At 41.3% G+C, this 22,892-nt stretch overlaps 1 protein-coding gene across 2 annotated transcripts in view; it reads left to right on the top strand.

Moving 5' to 3' along the window:
* bcorl1 (BCL6 corepressor-like 1) overlaps nt 1–22,892 on the top strand; it is a 220,225-nt gene that overhangs the window by 36,212 nt on the left and 161,121 nt on the right. The window contains exon 2 of one of the 2 annotated variants that reach the window (XM_063060733.1): nt 20,035–20,191. The exons of the other annotated variant lie outside the window; for it this stretch is intronic. The gene's annotated coding sequence lies outside the window, so the exon portion shown is untranslated. The remainder of the gene's footprint in view (nt 1–20,034; nt 20,192–22,892) is intronic. 2 annotated transcript variants of the gene reach the window in all.

The following is a 22,892-nucleotide window of genomic DNA, read 5'->3' as shown; positions in this document are numbered from 1 at the left end:
TCAGCATTCCAACAATGCAGTATTTCTCAGGACAGATACTCCTGTTACTTAACAAAACTCCTTCCCAGTGCATTGACTCTTTTTGCTCTTCTGACAACAGATGATTAGGGACTGTTCTTATACAGACTTAAAACCCTGTTTTCAAATATCCCTTAAGGAAAAAGCAGACAAGTTGCTTAATTCTAAATGTGCAGATATGCAGATGTCTGTGGTACTTGGAATGGGTTTGATGTGTTTTTCATAATTGTTTAATCTTTATAAGTTCCTATTAAACATATACTGCTGACAACCTTTATTACATTCAATATGAAGTTGAACTAGTTGTTAGAGAATTTTCTTTTCAACTCCTCCATTTTTGTACAGAGGAGTGCCTGGTGTCCACTCATATGGTGAGGCTCTGGACAGGATTTCTTCCTCTTGAGAATTGTAAGGGGTGGGCCAATATCCTTTTCAGTCACCACAGTTTAGAGTTCCCCAGCGCACTGCCACAACTTGGTGTTCCTCATGTAATAGTCTTTTGTTTTTCACATGTGTTTGCTTCGTGGATGGATAGTCTGTCTTATAGACTTAACCCAAAATAAATTTCTACAAGACTGTTGAAAGCATTAACAATCATTTAATTTGGAAAAATAAATCAGAAGAAAAGTTAATAGAAGGAAAAGTCATTTGTGAAATATCAAAAGCATCTCACACTATTTATGTTGCCTTCTCTGATTGGTGAACGTAGTTTGATGGTTTTGTCTTCAATCACAAATTTTCTTAACGTGATGTCAAAATAAAGATTTTTTTAAAGCACCCAAAGTGGCAGTAAAATTTATTTGAATTGGTGTAAATTGAAGATTCCTCAATTTTGTAATTAAGATTTTTTTTTAACATAATTTATAAAATTTCAGGCTTGTGAGCCATGGTTCCAGCCTTAAGCTAGGAGTCTAGTAGTGATTTGCTGGAAAATAATGGGTCCATAAATGGCTGTGTGAAGAGTGGATATTGCGCAGCTATAGATGTCAGCCAATCAATTTTAGTCTGGTATCTGAATGCATAATCCAAAATGATCTGAAGTTTAAAGGAGTTTGGTTGATAAAAATGCATCTTGGTGACTTCGTAAAATATATAGAAACCACTAAAGTTTTTATGAAGAAATAAAGTGCCTTTCACAACATTTGTAATGAAACTAATGAGGTTCTTTTGAACTTTAAAAAAATGTGACAGCCAAATTGAGCTCAGTAAAGTCCCACAGGAGTGGTGGTCATGACTAAGTCATCTATCAGCATCCTGAAAGAATATCTGTGTTCTTACTTGTTTATAACTCAGAGACTTGTTATACGCATTAATCTTAAAGGCAGCACATCCTATTGAGAAGCACTGTCTTTGTATCAACCTGGATAATCTGTTAAAGTTCCTGGACAGGAGCCTTAACTCGAACTCTCCAGCTCAGAAACTAAATCACTACCATTAATTAATTGCTAATACTACAAGCACCATATCATGACAATACAACATATATTTTGGGCTCCCAGTGGAAGTGACAGATGCAGGTTCAATTTCAAGAATTAGGAGACATTTGGATAGTACATGGATGGGAGGGGTATGGAGGGCTATGGTTAATGGGTCTAGGGAGTATAATAGTTCAGCATTGGTTAGAGGGGCCAAATAGCCTATTTCTGTGCTGTAGTGTTCTATGATTCCATGAGAGCTCACCAGAACTTGATGTTAGTGTGGAAGTACTCAATCCCTTGACTCTGGATGGGCTTCTCCAAAGGTCACCCATCTGGGCTGTTTGTTCTCCTGTCAATTGCACGGATGTCCGCATAAATTCGTCAATATACGCTATCACCAAAATTGAAATCTATACCTATCAATAGTTACCAGTGTTGCCTAATATTGCTGTGTGGATAGGAACTACAACAAAACTACACACAAAGAGATTGCACACATAAACAGCTGATCAGACGTTCATATTCATAGACTTAACAAATTTCACCTGACCTCTCGGAAAGACTTGTGGACATGTGGCTCATGTATTATAGAGCCTGCCAGTACAGTAGTATGGAGGAAATCATGAAATGAAATGACACACCAAAATAAACGTGTAATCTTCAATCCAGAAATGAAGTCCAATGGTTTTGCCTTTCCAGGACAGATATGGAAACCTAAATCAGTTTCCAGCTGTGTAGTCAATTGAGGATCAAATGGCCGATTAGAAGTTCTGCTGAATTCAACTGTAGCAACTTTAATCAATTGTAAACCGCATAACAAACCCTTGCCCTCTAAACAAATTTGACAAAAATGCCCTCACTCTCCTCAAGTGCTCTGGACTGGATCTATAATTGTTGCTTTAAGTCAATCAGAACTGAGAAATATGCCAGTTTAGAGAGCACTTGCATCACTTTCCTGATAGGTTTGTCCCTTGAGGCAAGGAAAGGATGGTAGGGTGAAGGAACGGTAGTTGACAAGAGAAATGGAAAATCTAGTCAAGAGGAAGAAGGAAGCATACTTAAGGTTTAGGAAGCAAGGACCAGATAGGGCTCTTGAGAGCTATAAGGTAGCCAGGAATATGTTTAAGAAGGGACTTAGGAGAGCTAAAAGGCGGCATGAAAAGGCCCAGGTAAGTAGGATCTAGGAAAAACCTCAAGGCATTCAAGGTATGTAGAGAAAAGTTGGATGACTGTAATGAGGGTAGGACCTATCAGGGATAAAAGAGAAAATATGTACCTGGAGTCAGAGGAGGTAGAGGAGATCCTTAATGAATACCTTGCTTCAGTATTCACCATTGAGAGGGACCTTGATGAATGTAAGGACAGTGTAGAACAGGCTAATGCTGGAACATGTCAAGGTTAAGAAAGAGGATGTAATGGAACTTCTGAAAAATATTAGGATAGATAAGACCCCAGGGCCAGATGGGATATACTATATGTTACTATAGGAAGTGAGTGAAGAGATTGCTGTACCTTTAGCAATGATAGTTGCATCCTCACTGGCCACAGGAACAGTACCAGAAGATTGGACAATGCCAAACGTTATTCCTTTGCTTAAGAAAAGTAATGGATAATCCTGGGAATTATAGACTAGTGATTCTTACATCAGTAATGGGCAGGCTATTGAGGTGGATTCTTAGAGACAGGATTTACACGCATTTGGAGAAACATAATCTGATTAGGAATTGTCAACATGGATTTGTGAGGGGTAGGTCGTGCCTCATGAGCCTGATTGATTTATTTAAGGAAGTGACAAAGCAAATTGATGAAGGTAGAGTGGTGGATGTGGTGTGTATGGATTTTAGTAAGGTGTTCAACAAGTTTCCTCATGGTAGGCTCGTTCAGAAAGCTAGGAGACATGGTATCCTGGGAAACATGGCTGTGCATTTTCAGAATGATCTTGCCCACAGAAGGCAGAGAATGGTAGTCGATGGAGCATATTCTGCCTGAAGGTCTGTGACAAGTGGTATTCTGCAGGGATCCATGCTAGGACCTCTGTGCTTTCTGATTTTTATAAATGACTTGGATGAGGAGGTGGAAGTTTGGGTTAGTAAGTTTGCAGATGAGATGTAGGTAGGTGGTGTTGTGAATACTGTAGAGGTTGTCATAGGACATTGATTGGATGCAGAGCTGGGCTGAGAAATGGCAGATGGAGTTCAGTCTGGAAAAATGTGAAGTGATTCACTTTGGAATGTCAAACTTCTCAGCAGAGTACAAGATTAATGGCAGGATTCTTAGCAGTGTGGAGGAATAGCAGGATCTTGGGGTTCACATCCATAAATCCCTCAGAGTTGTAGCACATGTTGATAGATTAGATTAGATTAGATTCAACCTTACTGTCATTGTGCCGAGTACAGATACAAAGCCAATGAAATGCAGTTAACATCTAACCAGAAATGCAAAGAACAGTGTTATTTACAATATAACTGCGAATAAAAAGTGTGTGCTACAGCACACAAATATAAAAGTACTGAGACAGTACAATATGGGTGCAATACTGCTTAGCTCTGTGATGTGAGGTTCAGCAGAGTCACAGCCTCAGGGAAGAAGCTTTTCCTGTGCCTATTGGTGCAGGAGCAGAGGCTCTTGTAGAGCCTACTGGATGGGAGGAGAGTAAAAAGTCCATGGTTAGGGTGAGATGCATTCTTGATAATGCTTTTCGCCCTGCCCAGGCAGCGTGTATGGTAGATGTTCTCAATAGTGGGCAATTGGGTGCCAATAATCCGCTGGGCAGTTTTCACCACATGCTGGAGTGCTTTGCAGTCCGATGCGGGACAATTGCCATTCCACTCTGAGATGTAGTTGGTGAGTATGCTCTCAGTGGTACAGCAGTAAAAGTCCGTTTGTATCCTGGGACAGAGGTGAACTTTCTTGATACTCCACAGGAAATAAAGGCGCTGTTGTGCCTTTTTGATCAGGATGGAGGAGTTCAGAGACCAGGTGAAATCCTCGGAAATGTGGACACCAAGGAATTTGAAGCTTGATACACACTCCACTACAGCTCTGTTGATGTAGATGGGGACATGAGTGTGGCTCCTAGCATGCCTGAAGTCCACAATGATCTCTTTGGTCTTCTGGGTGTTAAGGACCAAGTTGTTGTCGGCATACCATGTGGCCAGGTGCTGGACCTCGTCCCTGTAGGCCGCCTCGTCATCCCCTCTGATCTGGCCAACCACAGTGGTGTCGTCTGCGAACTTGATTATGGAGATAGAACCATGTACAGGAAAGCAGTCATAGGTGAAAAGGGAGTACAGAAGAGGGCTCAGCACACAGCCTTGAGGCACGCCAGTGTTCAGGGTGAGAGTGGAGGAGGAGAGGATGTCTAACTTAACTGATTGGGGTCTGTTAGTCAGAAAGTCCAAGGTCCAATTGCAGAGGGATGAGCTGATACCAAGCTGGCGAAGTTTGGCGATCGGCTTGGAGGGGATCACAGTATTGAATGCCGAACTAAAGTCAATGAACAGCATTCTGACATAAGTGTTGGGGCTGTCCAGGTGGGTCAGGGCTGAGTGAAGTGCCGTGGAAATGGCGTCCTCTGTTGACCTGTTGGTGCAATAGTCAAATTGATGCGCGTCCAGGGTAGTGGGCAGACAGGATTTCAGATGTGATAGAACCAGTCTCTCAAAGCACTTTGCAATGATGGGGGCGAGTGTAACTGGGCAGAAGTCATTCAGGCCTGTGGCAGTGGAGTGCTTATGGGGACAACTGCCTGGGCCAGGGTGGTTAAGAAGGCATATCGTGTGTTTGTCTTCATTTGTTGGGGGATTTTATTCAAGAGCTGCGAGATAATGCTGCAACTCTATAAAACTCTGGTTAGACCACAGTTGGAGTATCGTGTTCAGTTCTGGTCGCCTCATTATAGGAAGCAGGAAGCTGTCTGGATGAGAGCGCATGTCTTAAAGTTTGAGCAAGCTAAGGCCTTTCTCTTTGGAGTAAAGGAAGAAGTGTATAAGATTATAAGAGGCACAGATAGAGGGTTAGCCAAAGCCTTTATCCTAGTGCATCGATGACTAATTACGAGAGAACATAATTTTAAGGTGTTTGGAACAAAGTATAGGGGGATGTTAGAGGTAAGTTTTTTTTCAAACTCAGGGAGTGGTGGGTGTATGGAATGCACCACCAGGGCTGGTCGTAGAAGCAGATCCATTAGGGACATTTAAGAGGAATTTAGATAGGCACACAGCTGAAAGAAAAATAGAAGGGAAGGGCTAGATTGATCTTGGAGCATGTTAAAAGGCCAGCACAGCATTCTGGTACTGTACCATTCTATGTAGCTCTTGGAGAAACATGCTATAGAACTCTGTCAAGTTGATGATTCCTTGCTTTGGTCTGATTCCATAATTTTCCGTACCATGGTTTTAACTAAAGTATGTAATGAGAAGATTATACTCCATACTTGCATGGTATCCTATTCATGCTTTAATCAAGTTTGAAAGGGGTGCTGAAAATAAACTTGAATAAGAACATGGGAATTTTTTTCTCCACGAGGGTGCTTGAAAAAGTTGGGCCAGAGAATTTATTCGGCTGGCCTTGCTGAATTCAACTCAAAAGGAGGTAAGCAAGATCTGAGGTTGATCTTCCATACAATGGATTTTTACTTCTGGCAGAATTTCATCCTATGGGGCTGGAATTAGAGTCCCTGCAGAAAGTGTGTCCTACAACTTGGGTAGCACATATTTAATTAATGCGTCAGTTTTGACATGAGTCTGATAAATGTAAAACTTTGGTTGAAGTAAGTGTTTGGATCGAGGAGCTGCTCATTGGTCTTAGATTTGTAGAAAGCAATACAGAACCAGGCTCTTTGGCAAGCAGAGTCTTGCCAAACACCAATCACCCATTTACATTAATCCTACTACACTACTCCCTTTTTTCCCCCCAATCTCCCTTAATTGTCATTATCTTTGCCCAGATTCTACCACTGGAGGCAATTTATTGTGGCCAGTTAACCTAACAAGAAGCACGTCCTTGGGATGTGGGAGGTAACCAAAGCACCTGGAAGAAACACATGATCACAGAGAGAACATGCAGACTTGAAGCAGGCTGCCCCCAAAGTCAGGATTGAACCTGGGTGCCTGGTGCTTTGAGGAAGCAGTTCTACTAGCTGCACTATTGTTCCATCTGCTGGTATTTTGGACCATTAAAAAAAGGCATTAATTGAAAACTGGTAAAACATAATTTAAAGGAAGGTGTCTTAATGTATTTATAAGTTCTATTTCAGTTAATGGTTTGTAAAAATATTTTGTCATATAATTATAATGTCTTCTCACCTGATAGTTTTTAAGTATTTTCCTGCATGTGTTTGAGATCAGATGACAGGGAAGAAGAATGCAGCAGCAAAATTAGATAATGCAGAGGAAATGACAATACAGACATTCTTTGCAGCCGTCTTGCAGGGCATTGTGGTTCTTTTTTTTCATGATTTTGTCACATACATTACTGAGTGTGACATTACATCTGTACCCAGTAACAGTGCCCTTTAACTTGCTGTTGTTTTATTGCTGGAAAGTCTTTTGAATATATCCCAAAAGCAGCATTTTAAGTGTATACCGGAGGCACCATATTGTGGCCATCTGGCTTTGGATCTAGTCTAATCAAGCCAACTTGTTGCTACTAACCAGTCAGGATGTGGCACAGGTATTAAAGACAGTGACTCCAGTTGTACAAGCTTGCGTTCAGAAGGGAGCCAGTTGTTGAACTGAGCCCCTGCTGGACGGAGACTGGAACCCAAGCATTAGACTGCATTACTAGTGGCTATTAAGGTTACCGGAGGGCCCACGTGCCACCTAGGCTCTAAGGATTCAGACAATGACGATTAAGGTTACCGATGACTTGGCTCTTTAACCTCCTTTTCCCTCCAGGATCTATAGCAATTTTGGAATTGGAATTTTTGGAATAGGTTTATTATTGTCACATTTACCACGATACGGCCTTCATTATTGTTCATTACACAGTGCATTAAAGTGGAACGGGTAAAACAGTAGCCGAATGCAGAATGAAGTGTAACAGCTGCCGAGGAAGAGCAGTGCAGGTAAACAATAAGATGCAGAATCATAATGAATGTTCTTCCAGTATGATATCACAGAAACACAAGACAGACCCAGACTAAAACTGACAAAAACCGCATAATTGTAACATACAGTTACAACTGTGCAAAGCAATACCATAATTTGATAAAGAGCGGACCATGGGCACGGTAAAAAAGTCTCAAAGTCCCGATAGCCCCAACATCTCACGTAGACGGTAGAAGGAAGAAACTCCTCCTGCCATGAGCTTCCAGCGCCGCAAACTTGCTGATGCAGCACCCTGGAAGCACCTGACCACAGTCCGACTCTGAGTCGTCCGAAAACTTCAAGCCTCCAACCAGCCCTCCGACACCGAGCACCAAATACCATCTCTGCCAAGTGCTTTGATCTCGGCCCCGGCCGCCAAGCAACAGGCAAAGCCGAGGATTCGGGGCCTTCCCCTCCAGAGATTTCAGATTACACAGTAGCGGCAGCAGCAAAACAGGCATTTCAGAAGTTTCACCAGATGTTCCTCCGTGCTCTCATGTCTGCCTCCATCAAATCAGAATTGTGCATGGCCTCCTACTTGACAGAGTACAGATATTCTTCATCGGAGAGGCTGTGCGCGCTATGTTGTGCCGCCATCTTCTCCTGCTCCCAATATTTGGATAATCCCAAGATTGTGGATGTTACTAAATTAGAGGGTCTAGTTGATAGAAAAGCAGTTTGCAATTAATTTCAGAAAGATCTTTATCAGTTAAGGAGATGAGCTAAGGAAAGGTAAATGGATTTCAACTTAAGTGAGTGTTGAGATGATGCATTTTGGATATTCAAGTCAGGGTATATCCTATACCCTAAAGGGCAGGCAACTGATGAATGTTGTGGAACAGGGAAACCTAGGAGTACAATTACACATTTTGCTGAAGGCGTCCAGGCAACTAGGATGGTGAGGAAGATGTTTAGCATTTACATTTCAATCTTACTAGTATTACATCCAACCTTTAAGTGCTTCTGTGTTTCCCCAAAATAATTTTGAAATAAAAAGACAATCCCAACATCATCAGTCAGGGCATCGAGTTCAGGAATAGGGACATTATCTAAAAATGCACTTGACTTATTGTGCACAGTTTTGGTCAGCTTGTTGTGAGAAAGACATTGTTAGGCTGGAGAGGATGCAGAAGAGATTTATGAAGACGCTGTCTGGACTACATTGCCTTGAGTTGTAGGGAGAGATTAGCCACTCTGGACCTTTATTTTCTGGAATGTAGGCGTGACCTCATAGAAGTGTATAAAATCATGAATGGTATGGATATTCATAGTCCATAGTCATAGTCAGAGTTAGAATCCAGAACTAGAAGGCACAGATATAAGAGGGAATAGATTTAAATGAGACCTCAGTAACTCTTTTACACAGAGGGTAGTGAGTACTTGAAATGAGCCTCCGGGGAAGTGGTCAAGGCAGAGGCATTTGGATAAGTACGTGGAGGGTTATGGACAAGAACGATACTGCGGTTGGCATGGACTAGTTGGGCTGAAGAACCTGTTTCTATCTTTATAACTTTATGGCTCTGTGATAGCTCATCTGTGCTGAGAAGTTTGTTATCTCTAGACAATGTAGTTTCAATACTGCCTTGAACAGCCTCCTCCATCGCACGTGATATTAATTTAAGATTAATCAAAGCTCTGCTATCTGGTCTTGGTGCACAATTATCAATTACAGCATTCAAGATTTTTTTTGATGACATTTGGGTGTTAGCAGAACGCCAAATAAAACATCTTGTCTTTCGTGCACAGGGAGCCGACTTCCATTCCTAGTTTCCAGCTGTGCGATTGGCAGGTCTTGTGGATGAAGACTGGTCCTGAAACTTGGCAAAAATTTGATCAAAATTGTCAAAAAATATGAAAATATCTTAAAGTGAATGGCATCTGAAAGATAAAAGGAAAGAGAAAAATAAGTTCTGGAAGGTGCTGTGGTACTGCTGTCAACTAAAAATATTCCTGCTCACTGAAGCTGTATAAAACAGGATGCCATTTTATGCAAAGATTCATAGTTTTTGAAGAAAATCGTTCAATTACATGCAACTTCTTTACAACTGTTGTTTTTACAATACTTCACCATAGTAAGAAATATCTAACGAAACTGCATAAAAACCTCTTGTATTAGAAGGATATCATCCATTACATTTACATGCAATGAAATGTGCAGCAAAATACACTCGGCAGATCTTTAAAATATTTCATTGCGAGTTGCAGTTAAGTGGATCAAAATTTGTGGCAGGCCTATTGGTTATTAAACAACAGGACTGGAAGGGGTCTCGTTATTACGATGGTGCTGTGGCGCACTAGCTAGTGCTGCTGCCTCCCAACTCCAGGGACGAGGGTTTGATCTTGGTTGCTGCTGATGGGAGGTATGTATGTTCTCCGTGAACATGTGGGTTTGCTTTAAATAGTTCCTACACCCCAATGGCATGCCAATAGACCTTCCAGCAACTGTAAATTATGCTTTATGTAAGTTAGTGGCAAAATCAAATCATAAGTGATTAGCTAGGCATTTGTAAGAAAGATATTTTGGGGGATTGGGCTAATGGGATTTCTTTCCTGGGAGCTGGGATGGATCTGATGGACAAAATTGCTTCCTTCTGTATGATAAGTATAAAATAAAGTCCAGCAAAACTTTGTATTGCTGGTGACCATTAACCTTCTCAATAACCAGCCTTTGTATATCTCATTATAAGACTAAATATGTTTACTGTTCTATTTACAGTATCTTGAATATTTTTTGCAGATGTTAAACAACACTTTTTTGTGATTCACCACCAGGCTTAAGGATAGCTTCTACTAGATAGCTTCTATCCACAGCCTCCTCTACTGTCAAGATGAAGCCACACTCAGGTTGGAGGAACAACACCTTATATTCCCTCTGGGTAGCCTCCAACCTGATGGCACGAACATTGACTTCTCTAACTTCTGTTAATGCTCCTCCTCCCCTTCGTACCCCATCCCTTATTTATTTATCTATCTATCCATATATTTATTTATTTATTTATTTATTTATAAAAATTTCACCCTTTTTTTCTCTCTCTCTCTTCTTCCTCTGCCCCCCCGCACTATAACTCCTTGCCTGCTCTCCATCCTCAGGGCTCCCTCCCCCTTTCTTTCTCCCTAGGCCTAGGCCTCCTGTCCCATGATCCTCTCCCTTCTCCAGCCTGGTATCCCTTTTGCCAATCTGTTTTCCAGCTCTTAGCTTCATCCCTCCCCCTCCTATCTTCTCCTATCATTTCAGATCTCCCCCTCCTCCTCCCACTTTCAAATCTCTTACTATCTCTTCTTTCAGTTTATCCTGACGAAGGGTCTCGGCCTGAAACATCGACTGTACCTCTTCCTAGAGATGCTGCCTGGCCTGCTGCCTTCACCAGCATTTTTTTTGTGTGTTGCCTGAATTTCCAGCATTTGCAGATTTCCTCGTGTATAAGACTGCTGAATGGTTCCCTAAAGATAAAGATTAGCTTTATTTGTCGCATGCACATTGATACATTGCAATGTACAGTGAAATGTATCATTTCTCTCAAATCAAATCAGGGAGGGTTGTGCTGGGTCGCCTGCAAGTGTTACCACACGTCTGGCTTCAATAGAGTGTGGCAACAGCCCAACAACCCTACCCTGTATGTCTGTCTGTAACCTTTAAATGTAACATTTGACATTCATAACCTGGTGATCATCTACTTTTGGTCAATACATCCTTTTTCTTTCCATGGAAAGCAGTTGATGTGAATTCTGAAGTTCAGTTTGCTCTAACTAAAAGAAAACAGATTTGACAAGCTATAACCTTAACTTGTGACTGCTTGTCATCCTGCCCATTGCTCCTATCCCCTGCATCAATCCCCTCCATTCCACTTAACCTCAGAACAGAGAACCAAGCAGCTTATGGCTGAATGGAAAGTGTTCAACATTGGGTCATTTCCATTTAAAACGTTAAACCATGGGTGTAACCATAATTTGAAGCGGGAGTACAATAGCTGAAACTTGTTGCTACTCTCAGCTACATCTATGCAGCCTGTTTTAGTTTGTAGATCTCCTGAAAATCTATCATACCGAAATAGAAAAGGTGAGAAAATAATGCAGTGGGATTACTTCTGGAAAGTTGCACCACACTATGTTGTGATGTGGTTGTATTGAATATGTTTTGCATTCAGGAACTAAATACATGATATTGCAGAGAAGGGTTAACATAAGTTGTAAAGTATGGCATTCATCAGAAATAGTCCAAGTTAATTTATGGAGTCATAACTCGTAATTCTTTATGTGCAGTACTTGATTCACAATTTATTTGAATACATCTGTAGAGTTCAAAACATTAATAGCACTTTCAAACTGATTTATTTTTAAATAGGAGAGATAACCACAAAAAATGCAAGTAATATAAAACTGCTGTTCTGGTTAGTATTTTCCCACACAGAATCATGATGACAGTCCGCTTCGAATATTAAATCATCTGTTGCCATCTCCTCTATTCAAATCTGTTCATCACGTTTTCTCATGGTGAATGAGGGAAGGTCACCTTCTTGTATCACCATCCATATATATCTGCCCTCCCTCATTCAACTAACTTCCTTCAGAAGATAACTCACTGTTAACTTATTACCACACTTTCTAAATTTCCTTTGTTGATTTTTAACTCTTCATTCACCAATCCTCCCATCTGTATCTACCATCTGCTTAAAGAGTGTCACCAATATTGATGTCTTTGATCGCAATTAAATAATTACTCTCTCTCTCTTGCCATGATCCCTGCACATCCTGCATCTGGACTTCCTTAAGCCCATGGGATTCAGTTTTAAGCAGTTGTTTGTTATACAAGGTACAGGCATTCACTTTCTGATCTGACTGAACCACTTGAGGCACAATTAGATCTTGCCAAACTCTAATATCTTCCATCTTTTCCCTGATACCCTCACATCCTTCCCTGACTACTGTCTGAACCTATCTTCTCCGTGACAACCATCTTCAGATTCCTTGACATTTTTTCTCTTCTGATCATCAATTTCCTTTCCTTGACCTGTTGGATAATACTGTTAATAGTTTTTTCCTCCTGAGGTATTTGCTATTAGGTAGTACAACCATCAACCCTCTGCACAAATACCTGCTACCCCAATTCCTCTGTCCTTGAGAATTATCATTTCATTTTCTACCACCCTTTCTTTTGCAAAATCCTTTATGTCCTGTCACCTCCCATATTCCTGACTATCCTTCTCAGAACTCCTTGCTTGAATACGTTTGTTGAGCTTAACCCTGATGGCCTTGATGTTGGTCCCTGTCCTTCAATGTCCTTCTTGAACTCTCTGCAAATTTCACTGCAGTTGATTATATTATTCTCCTCTGAAGAACTACCTCTACAGTTGAGTGGGACTGCATTTGCCATACTTACTTATCCAATCAAAGCCAGAGAATCACCAGCAATTGAATTTGGTAGCGCTCCACTGTTTTCCCGATGGAGAGCAATGGGGTTCAATACTATTTACATTGTAGAATGACTAGGATGAAAGCCAGTTCAAATAAACTTGTCCTTAATGATTGATTTTGACTTTGAACATAAATGCTTTGTGCAGAGTGCATAAACTGGAGACCCCTTTGTTCTGCACAGGCAATATTTTCAATTTAAAAAAATCTTTGGGGCAGGTTTTTATTTAGTTGGATAAACAGAAAGAAGTCTAAGACTTTAATAACTATTTAACTTTATTCAAATGTGTTTTAATGTAACGATATGACATTGAGTTTTGATGTAAACAGAAGTCCAGTTGTTGAAAAAGTGGAAAAAAAGAAGCAACATTCCTTCTTCTACCAGTGCATATAGTTTTTATTTATCTATTGAGTAATACTGCAGAATAGGCCCATCCATTACTTCGAGCATGCTGCCCAGCAAACCTGATTTAATCCTAGCCTAATGACGGGATAATTTACAATGATCAATTAACTTACCAACCGGTACTTTGGACTGTGGAAGGAAACCGGAGCACCCGGAGGAAACCCAGGTGGTCTCGGGGAAAACGTACAAACTCCTTACAGGCAGTGGCGAGAATTGAACCCGAGTTGCCTGTTCTGTAAAGCATTGTGCCAACCAATACACTACCATACCACACTGTATGGTGTCATATTGAAGCTATGGCAGAGCAAGGGCAAAAACACATGCACCTGCCTTTATTACATTAATTTGGCTAATCACCTTGCTTATGTGCATGTGGCTGAGTACACTTTCAAGATTAAATATGTGCATGTAAATATATGATATGCATGTATCACTAGTAACTTAAAAATATTTATGACTTGACTTCTGGTAACAGTCAAAGTACATTTATTATCAAAGAAGAAAACTTCTGTCATCGCATGTATAAAATTTACAGGTGTTTCAATGTCAAAACTAATTTGAATAAAGTTAAATGATAATTAAATTCTCAAAACAGAAGAGATGTTTGACTTCTAACAATAAACTTCAAGTTTCTAAAGCATGCAAAAATATGCATTTTATAATAATTATGTGAACAGAGTTTCAACCAATTCAGCTTGCACTATTCATGTTTTTTTCTGTCACTGCTGTAGCAGTAACAACAGAGCTGTTTGAGTGGTGAAGTTGACAAGTTCTCTTTTGAAGAAGGATATGGCCATTTTAAATGAAGTTTAAAGGGGGTCAGATCCTGGATTTAAAAGGGCAATGCCAATTTTTTTCAGTAGTGGTGTAAAATATATTTTACCTAGAATTTACTCTTCTGCAAAGATTTTAACCACACCACTGAACTGTATTAAGTGTGATTTTTAAAAAAAAATCTGATGGAATTTAGTTTAATTGCACATCAGATGTTATGTTTTAAGCTAGATCGAATATCTTGTGCATTTTCCAGAGTACCATAAATTATTCAGTTCGGCTCTGCTCCTGACGTCCTACTTTAGTCCTCTGACCCCAATTAGACATGCCTGTGCAACATGTTAGCACCAACAGTGTGACAAGTCTGAGGGTATTAGAAACATAGAAGTGGAACAGTGATGGCACTTGGGAGGCCAAAAAGGATGCAAGTTTCTGTTTGTCATTCTGTCTGCCTGACGATTCATTCTCAGTATAACTTCACCTTTGGCTGTCTTATATTTTTCTGTGCTGTGTACGTTAGCCCCTCATTCCTGTGGGCACACTCCTCAGACTTCTCTCTTCATTTCTGCCTTTGTCCATTTGCAGTATAGTATGTGTCTCTTTTTCACCTCCTCTCTGTCTTCTTTCATCTCTCCGCCTACATTGCTTTCTTCCACTCTTGTGCCTTTAAACTTTTAATTTATTTTTGTTCCTTCCATCTGTTTGTCTCCCTTGCATTTTTTTGTTTGACATTCACTCTCATTTTTCCCTTAACATCATCTTTGTCTTAGATTTGCTCTTCCATTTAACGCATTTTCTTATTCTTTTGATTTTTTCCTGTTGCTCTTCAATTAACTTTCTGAGTCCTATTCATATCTTTTCTTCTGTCACTCTAACTTTGAGTTCATTTGTTTTTTGCTCTACCTCATTCTTTCTCATTGATTGCCTCATGTTTGTGACTGCAATTTTGCGTCACTCATCACTTTTTCTATCTCTCTCTCTCTGCACCTTTTGTCTTTGGTAAATTATGATTTGCTTGCGTTAACTCTGATATTTTCATTTTTGACCAGCTTTAACTTCCTGACGCTCTTCTCCAAAGAAGCAACTTTCTTTCTTTCTTGAGTGCATATAGTTTTCATCTGTAATGTATCATAATGCAACTGTAGTAGACCAAGGGCGGGACACATGCAACTTCATCTAGTAGTTGAATTTGGCAGACTACTTTGCTTGTATGTATATGTCATAATAGTTTTCATCTTTCTTTACTCACCCATCTGTAAACTGTGTACCCAGACATTCTATAGGTAATATCATCTATAGTAGTTGGTGAGACAGCAGTTTCCCCAGGTTCAGTCCATACCTGTGGTACTGTCTTTGTGGAGCTTGCATGTACTGCCTCTGACTGCAATGGTTTCCCTAGAGGCTCCAATTTCCTCCCAAAGATGTGCTGGTTAGAAAGGCTACCTGTAGTGTAGATGTTTGGTTGGAGAACTGGGGAATGACTGGGCAGATGAGAAAGAATAGGTTATGGGGATTGGTGTGGACATAATAGGCGAAATGGCTTCCTTCCACATGAGAAATGAGTTCTTCACCAACGCTACTGCAACAGCATTTCCCAATCCTGTCCAATCTACCACAAATACAAATAGATTGTAGCTTGTGCCTGGGAACAACGTCAATTTGAGTTCTTTCTAGTTCACACTGTATCCAGAAATGGGAATGTATTACTGTTATGTCATCTTATACCTAATAGCAATGTAGGCAGAGAACCTCAATCCTTTGAATGCATATCAACTCCCAGTGGAGCAAACGCATTTGTCCATTCCCACTGTTCTTATTTCCTTGTACACCTACGACTTGTTCTCTCTCATTATCTTCGCTTTGATCCTTTTATTTTACCAAAGAGATCATTTGCAGTAGCCACTTACCAGCACAACATTGCGATGTGGGAGTTAAGGATCACCTGGAAGAAATCCATGTGATCACAGAGTGAACTTGCAAACTCCACACAAAGAGCCCCAAGACTCAGTATTGGATCTACATGTCTGGGACTATGAGGGAGCAGTAGTGACTGATAGGAACTCTTCATCGCACTACACTGTGGAACTACCCTCACCATAAAGAGTGCAGTGGTTAAACAAAGTGATTCCAGGTTGGTTAGGATGGGCACCAATGTTCCTTCTAAGGTGCAAGCCCACATCTTTTGTTACTAGCGCACAAAGGAATTTAAACTGGGCACAAAAGGTTGTCACCCTTAACCTTGTAGGCACGTTAAGTATATTTCAGGATCATACACGATCTAATTTCCTTTTTCAGTTTCTGATCCAATTTTATTTATTTATTTTAAACAATGAACAACAAACTGGCTTGGTAGTAGTTTATTATCCTTAGAATAGCTTCAGGTTTACTTCCACTTAAATATTCATTGCACACATGTCACTGGGGAAAAAATTGCACAGCACAAGAGTTTTGTGTACACTGGTCATTACAAATTGGAGGGAACATTGATAGGCAGTACATTCTGCCATACCCATGACAATATTAGAAATTTAGCTCTCCATTCAATATTTTTGTTAATAATCTGTCTTCATTTACATATCCTCCATCTTCCTCCAGTTGGTAGGAGTTTTCTATGTTGCAGTATCTCTGTTCTTGTCTACATGTTATGACAGAGAAGGATCTATGCCAGCTCCCCAGTAGAGTTTTAAGTCTGTCACAAGCCTTGTGGCCCATCAGGCGGGTGCTTATGCCGGTTTCTGTGGCATGAAGCGACTGAGAGTATGAGACTCCCCCCGCCACCCCCCGGATAGGACGCCAGTCTATCATGAGGTTAACCCCCAACATTTTTGCTGGTACCCATTCTCAGCTGGGTAGACTGGAGCATTGTGTGGTTAAGTGTGGTCAAGGACACCCATGCTGCCTCGGCTGACGCTCGAACCCACGACCATAAGACCGCTCGTCCAACGCCCTGACCACTTGGCCACGCGCAACACTCCAGTAGAGTGTTCCCATCAATCCCACTTCTCCCATTTCCTTTTGTCTCTGCGCTTTTATTGGTTAACAAAGTAAATGCTGAGTCCCTAACTAAAATGTAGCAGCTTTTGTTGGAGTATGTGTATAAATATCAGACAAGGATAAGATTGGGCTTTTGTAGAAGAAGGCTTATATTTATTACTCCCTGTGATCATTTTCTCTGGATGGATGTAAGTGATGTTTGTTTCATTTCTTGCTTTTTCCCCCCACATATCAATCTGTAATTTCCCACCGGACCTAAAACTGAAGGTTGAGTGAAGCAAGCACCAGATACAGTATTGCAAAGATTCACAGTTGAGCCATGTTAGAGGAACAGGAAGGAGCTTCGTATCTTCTTGTATCTGGGTATTGTAACAGGTGGAATCACAAACAAGGGGTGAGAGCCTCTTGTTTAAAATTGGGTATGTGTACATTTCTTATCTCTGAGGGTGCTGAATCTCTGGAATTCTCATCCCCCAAGGATGGTGGGCCAGACCACTAGATGTATGATAGATGGAGATAGCCAAGTGTTTGAAAGGTCAAGGAACTCAGAGTCATGGGGAACTGGCATCAGAAGAGAAGTTGATGCCAGCGTAGCTCAGCCATGACCATATTAAATGGCGGGGCAGGCTTAAAGTGAACTGGTGGTCTATTCCTGCTCCCATTTTCTTGTGTTGTTGTTCTTGCATTAATTGGGAGCTGTATGTTATTGTCTTCCATTTAAATCATAGAGATTGCTTTGTAATTTTACTTACAAGACTTGTGAGATGGCAGTACCAAAAGATGGTAGTGTAGTGGTTAGCACAATGCTTTACACTTGCAGCAACCCAGGTTCAACTCCCATGCTGCTTGTAAGGAGTTTGTACATTCTCCCTGTGACCGTGTGGGTTTCCTCCGGGTGCTCTGGTTTCCTCCCACAGTCCAAACACGCACCAGGTGATAGGTTAATTCGTCAATGAGAATTGTCCCGTGATTAGGCTGTTAAATCGGGGGATTGCTGGGCGACGTGGCACGAACAGCCAGAAGGGGCCTACGTGGCATTGTAACGCAATCAATAAATAAATAAGAATTAAAAAGACGACAGCAGAGTGGTGATTCAAATACAGCTAAAGGCAATTCAATTCAGCAAAGAAATCCACTAGCTTCTTTGATAACTCTCATACCTGACATGGAACAGATATCTGAAAATGATGGAAATACTCGGTAGGTCAGACAGCAGCTGGAGAGAATTTTGGTGTTGCAGGTCGATGACCGTTTAGCAGAATGGGAAAGGAGTTAGAGATAACAAATTCAAATGTAGGCATAGCTGAGGCATATGGGGAGTCTGAAATTAGCTGTAAATTAGGAGAGAATAACTGACAAGGTACGATGGTGCAAGGTAAATGAGAAGGTAATAGATAGGTATAGAAGGAAATGATAGTGCTGAAAAGGTGTAAATAGGAGTACATAGATCGAATTAATCAACTCATTGTTGAATCCTACAGATCCTTGAATTTAACCTCAGCACCGTAAAGGACCAGGTCCGGAAAGGTCAGAATGGGAGTAGTGCAAAGTCTTAAGTGACAGACGGCTGGAAGGCTAAAAACAGCCAGGCGTACTGTACAAAGAGATACAAAAGACGTGGGGATCAAATTTGCATTTGGTCTCTCCATAGGGAACTTGTGTCGAGAAGCGAATACTAAATTGCGAGAAGCACAATTTAAACTGCTGGTCACCCAGTCTACATGAACGAACCTCTTTGCAAGTGGAAGAAGCCATTATAGAACTCGTTCATTTGAAAATTCTGCTTTGCATGGAAATAACTGATTCAGTTACTGTTTGTAGAGAGAGTGTATTTTTTGCACCATGAGTTACACAGCTTCATAACTGCAAGAGTTCCATTGCACGTTTTGTTTCATCATGGGTAATATTCTGCCAGAGTGCTAAAATGATTATTCTACACTATCTTAAATATCAGAAGTTAAAATATATTTTTAGTGTCTATATTGTATAATTTCACAAGTCTCCCACTGTTCGTTTTCCCGAGATCCTTGTTACCTTTCTCAGCCCTACCTTGGACCATTTAAAAAAAGACAAAATAGGATCACATACTAATCGGCACTGGGTTGCAAACTTTGATGGGTGAGTTGTGAACCGGCATTTTACTGGTGACCGATTGTCCGTGGCACGAAAATGTTAACGTTGCACGGATGGTGCACGGACTGTGAACACCTGGTGGCACAGAGTCTGTAACGTATCTGCAGAACTAAGTGTGGTGCGACACAAGATGGTGAATGCGAGCGTGCGAGCGAGCAAGAGTGAAGTTCCTAACGGGGGGAGGATATTTATATATCTCGGGACTTAAACATGGAACACTGCCTCGAATTATTTTCCATGCGCGGGTCTCTGAAAAACTTATCAGTCTCAGCCGAAGTTAGTGATTAAGGTGTGATTTTAAAAAAAAGATTGTTCATCCTGAGCTATTTCTGATCTCCGAGGACAGGATCGAAGCCACTATAGTGTCTGCCTGTTCCTCCGTGCTCGAATCCTCTGCCCCTACGAACCTCTCCCTCCACCGTCACTCCCGGTTTACCATTTTATTGCATATCCGGACCGGCCATTAAATGCAAGATTTCTGTTTGCCTCTTTGTTAGTTGCTGAAATACTGCAATTAATCAATGCTACTTTTAAAAATTAATTGTTTGGTATATTAACAATTTATGGGCCCCACTTGGAGAAACCACTCCAGTTTTTAAAAAAAATTACCTCACAAGGTGAGATTTTGCACCAAAAAATGCAAGTCGCTGGGACTTTACCTCGTAGCAAGGGCAAGGTTTATAAAATGAGTGATGACAAAACGTCGACCTGACGAGGGTCTGGGAGGGAAGGGACATAGCCCTTTTAAGGGTGGAGGAGGTTGTTGATACAGATGACGGAAATTGTGTTACAGGGCGGCGGCGTGGCTGCGCAAAGACACTCCGGGGAAATCTCAATTTCTTCACCAATCACCCCCGACAGATATAACTGGCCACTGTTTCTCCCCGTCCTCGAGATCGCCCGGGAGCAAAGGAGACGGTGAGAGCTTCCGTAACTAATAGGCCCGGAAGGTAAGATTGCACCGGAGGGAGGGAGGGGGGAACTGGTGGTGACGGGGGAGAGATCGGGGCTTGCTTTGTTTCTGCTGCTGCTGCGGATGGCTTTGGGGATCGTAGGGGGACGGGGAGAGGGAGAGATCGGGAAATACACGCAGCGTAGTTGGCCGGGAGCTCAGCGCAGCACAGGGGTGCGAGAGCGAGCGATCTCTGGGCAGGCAGCCTCCTCTCCCACACACACACACACACACACACAGATCGCGAACTCCGCCTGCTGTGCCAGCGATACCCGATCGCGATCAATGTCCCTGCTCGCCCGCAGAACCACGGAGCCACAGGGGCAACTATCCCAAGTTTGACTGCTCAATACCGACCGAGCACTTGGCACGTTTCTTTTCAATGCATGGACCAACTTCGGCCTCCTAAAATAAAACTGCAGATTCCCCCCCCCCCCGAAACACGACCTATACAACTTCATAGTTTAGAATAATTTGAGGTGGTGCTGGAAAATTCGGATTATTCAAAGTTGTGAGAATATCGTTTGCTTCCTCCCGGAGCACCCCCTTCTTTCCTCATCTCCGCCCCATACAAACATACATACACAAACACCATATTAATATATTTGGAGGGACATATCTCTGTATTCCCGGCCATCGATTAGATAAACTCCGAATCAATATTGTCAATCTAGATAAAAAGTTGGCGTTAAGAGGGTCGGAATCGCACGAGTGGGAGAGTCGAATGAATGGATCGGACAAATGAGATCTGACGTGCAGGAGCGATGTTATCTCTTTCGTGGGGAGTGTACTGTGCAAAGGGCAGGACTGTTCAGCCCACATCGCCTTACCCCAAAGAGGAACCTTCCATTTTTGTTTTACTGTACTGGCTCACCAAGGTCACAGGTTGAAGCGTGTGAATGAGATTAAAGGCAGAATGGCGAAGTAAAATAGCTAGGGATCGGATTGTATGCCGGATATCGGATAGTTGAGGGAAAATACTCGATTATAGTCTGTCCTCTGGTCCCGATGACGACATTAACGGGAGACCCAATTACAGATATTGCCAGGCACTAAGGATTGAATCGGTCCGCAAACTCATCCCTGGCTGTTCCTCATACGTAAAACATAACTCTGTTGTTTTAATCTAACACTGCTTTTACTTTGGACGTTTCCTAACCCTCCGTGTTCAGACGATACAGTGAGAGGGCGTAAATGAAGTCAGGAAAAGTTGCAATATTTTGCATCTTAGCCGGGAACGTAGGTAACAATTTTGAACAGAGAGACTTTGCCCGAAAAGTTCTGGAGAATCCACGCGTGAAACTTTTTTTGGGTCAATCTTTATTTAGTGTCAGATTAGTTATTTTTGCAGCCACTTTATTTTCAGTATAAATGTGGTCTTCGTTTGTTTTTGAGGGGGAGGTGAGGTTTGCAAAGCAAAACAATAAGTCATGCATAATTTTCTATTGTCATTCTTTTCCTAGCCCCTAATTCTTATATCTGACACCATTGCACAAAATGCAGTAAAGATGTCTTAAAGTTGAAATGCAGGTGTCTGATTATTAGGTGTAAAAACACTAGATAAAAGATGTTTTCTATTAAAGTTATGGTGATTGGACTTGAGTGTGAGCACAGTGACCAATTTTGTATATCATGGATGATCTTGCATGTGTCAGTAAGTTCAGGAAAAGAAATTAAAGTATTGTTGACTTTGCAGGCTTGCAAGTTTAACCTTAATCAGGCAAGTTTTAAAAAGCATTTTTCAAACACCTAATATTTTAGCAATTTCTTTATGAAGCACCATACAGCAGGATAAAGCAGGTGGAATTTCATGAGTTCCCAACTGTCTTCCTGGAGGTTGGAGCCTGGCAGTGAGGTTCACAGTCTGGTGAGTCTGGTGTTCCAACTGAGGAAGGTGTGGTGTTAACTGATTTGGATCACTATAGGAGAAAGGGTTTGCTTGCATTCATATCGCAACTTTCATGCCCTTGGGCCAGATAAATAGATTTCATAATTAAAATTAAGTTCGACATTGCAGACCAAAGTGTGCAGGTAATTTGAGTTCAGATAACAGGTGGTTAATTTGTTTCCTGTTTCGGCTTAGAGAGAAATATTACTGGGACTTCTGCTGGCTGAAAGTCTTGCTGTTAGTCCCTCACAAGGCCCTGGACATGGAGGGTACACCTTGGTTTCATATATTGTGGCAAATTAATATGCTGTCGATGCTTGGTTGAAGATGGCTGCAAACAACATTCTGCTTCCAGGGCGAGTCTGCTACACATTAGTAAAGATGACATCATTAAGTTTCCTTCACATTTTGCTATTTTCTAGTGGTACTTCCACTACAATATGAGCGTCTGGTGGCGTTTTGGATTTTATGGATGGTGCTCATTTGTTTGAATTTAAAGAGACATGCAACCAGGATAAAAGAGAGAATTCACTTTTTATTGATGCTGCAAGCATGGTACTGTATTCAACTTTTTAATACACTTTACATCTTAATTACACAGAATTGTTACTCCCTTTCCTTGCCCACCATCTGTGCGTGGAGAATAGGTTTGGTCTCTGGAGCCTTCAGAAACTAAGAGTCTCAGCTATTGATCTGTTTTTTGGTTGGAAGGAATTTCATGCACACTGCTTAAGGTACAGTTTCAAAATTGGAATAGTAAAGGACAGTAAGAAAAAAGTAAAACTAAACATAATGCTTATATTATGAAAGG

This window comes from Mobula hypostoma, chromosome 10, assembly GCF_963921235.1.
Source record: "Mobula hypostoma chromosome 10, sMobHyp1.1, whole genome shotgun sequence".
NCBI lineage: Eukaryota > Metazoa > Chordata > Chondrichthyes > Myliobatiformes > Myliobatidae > Mobula > Mobula hypostoma.
This window is presented reverse-complemented; position numbering and strand designations above follow the sequence as displayed.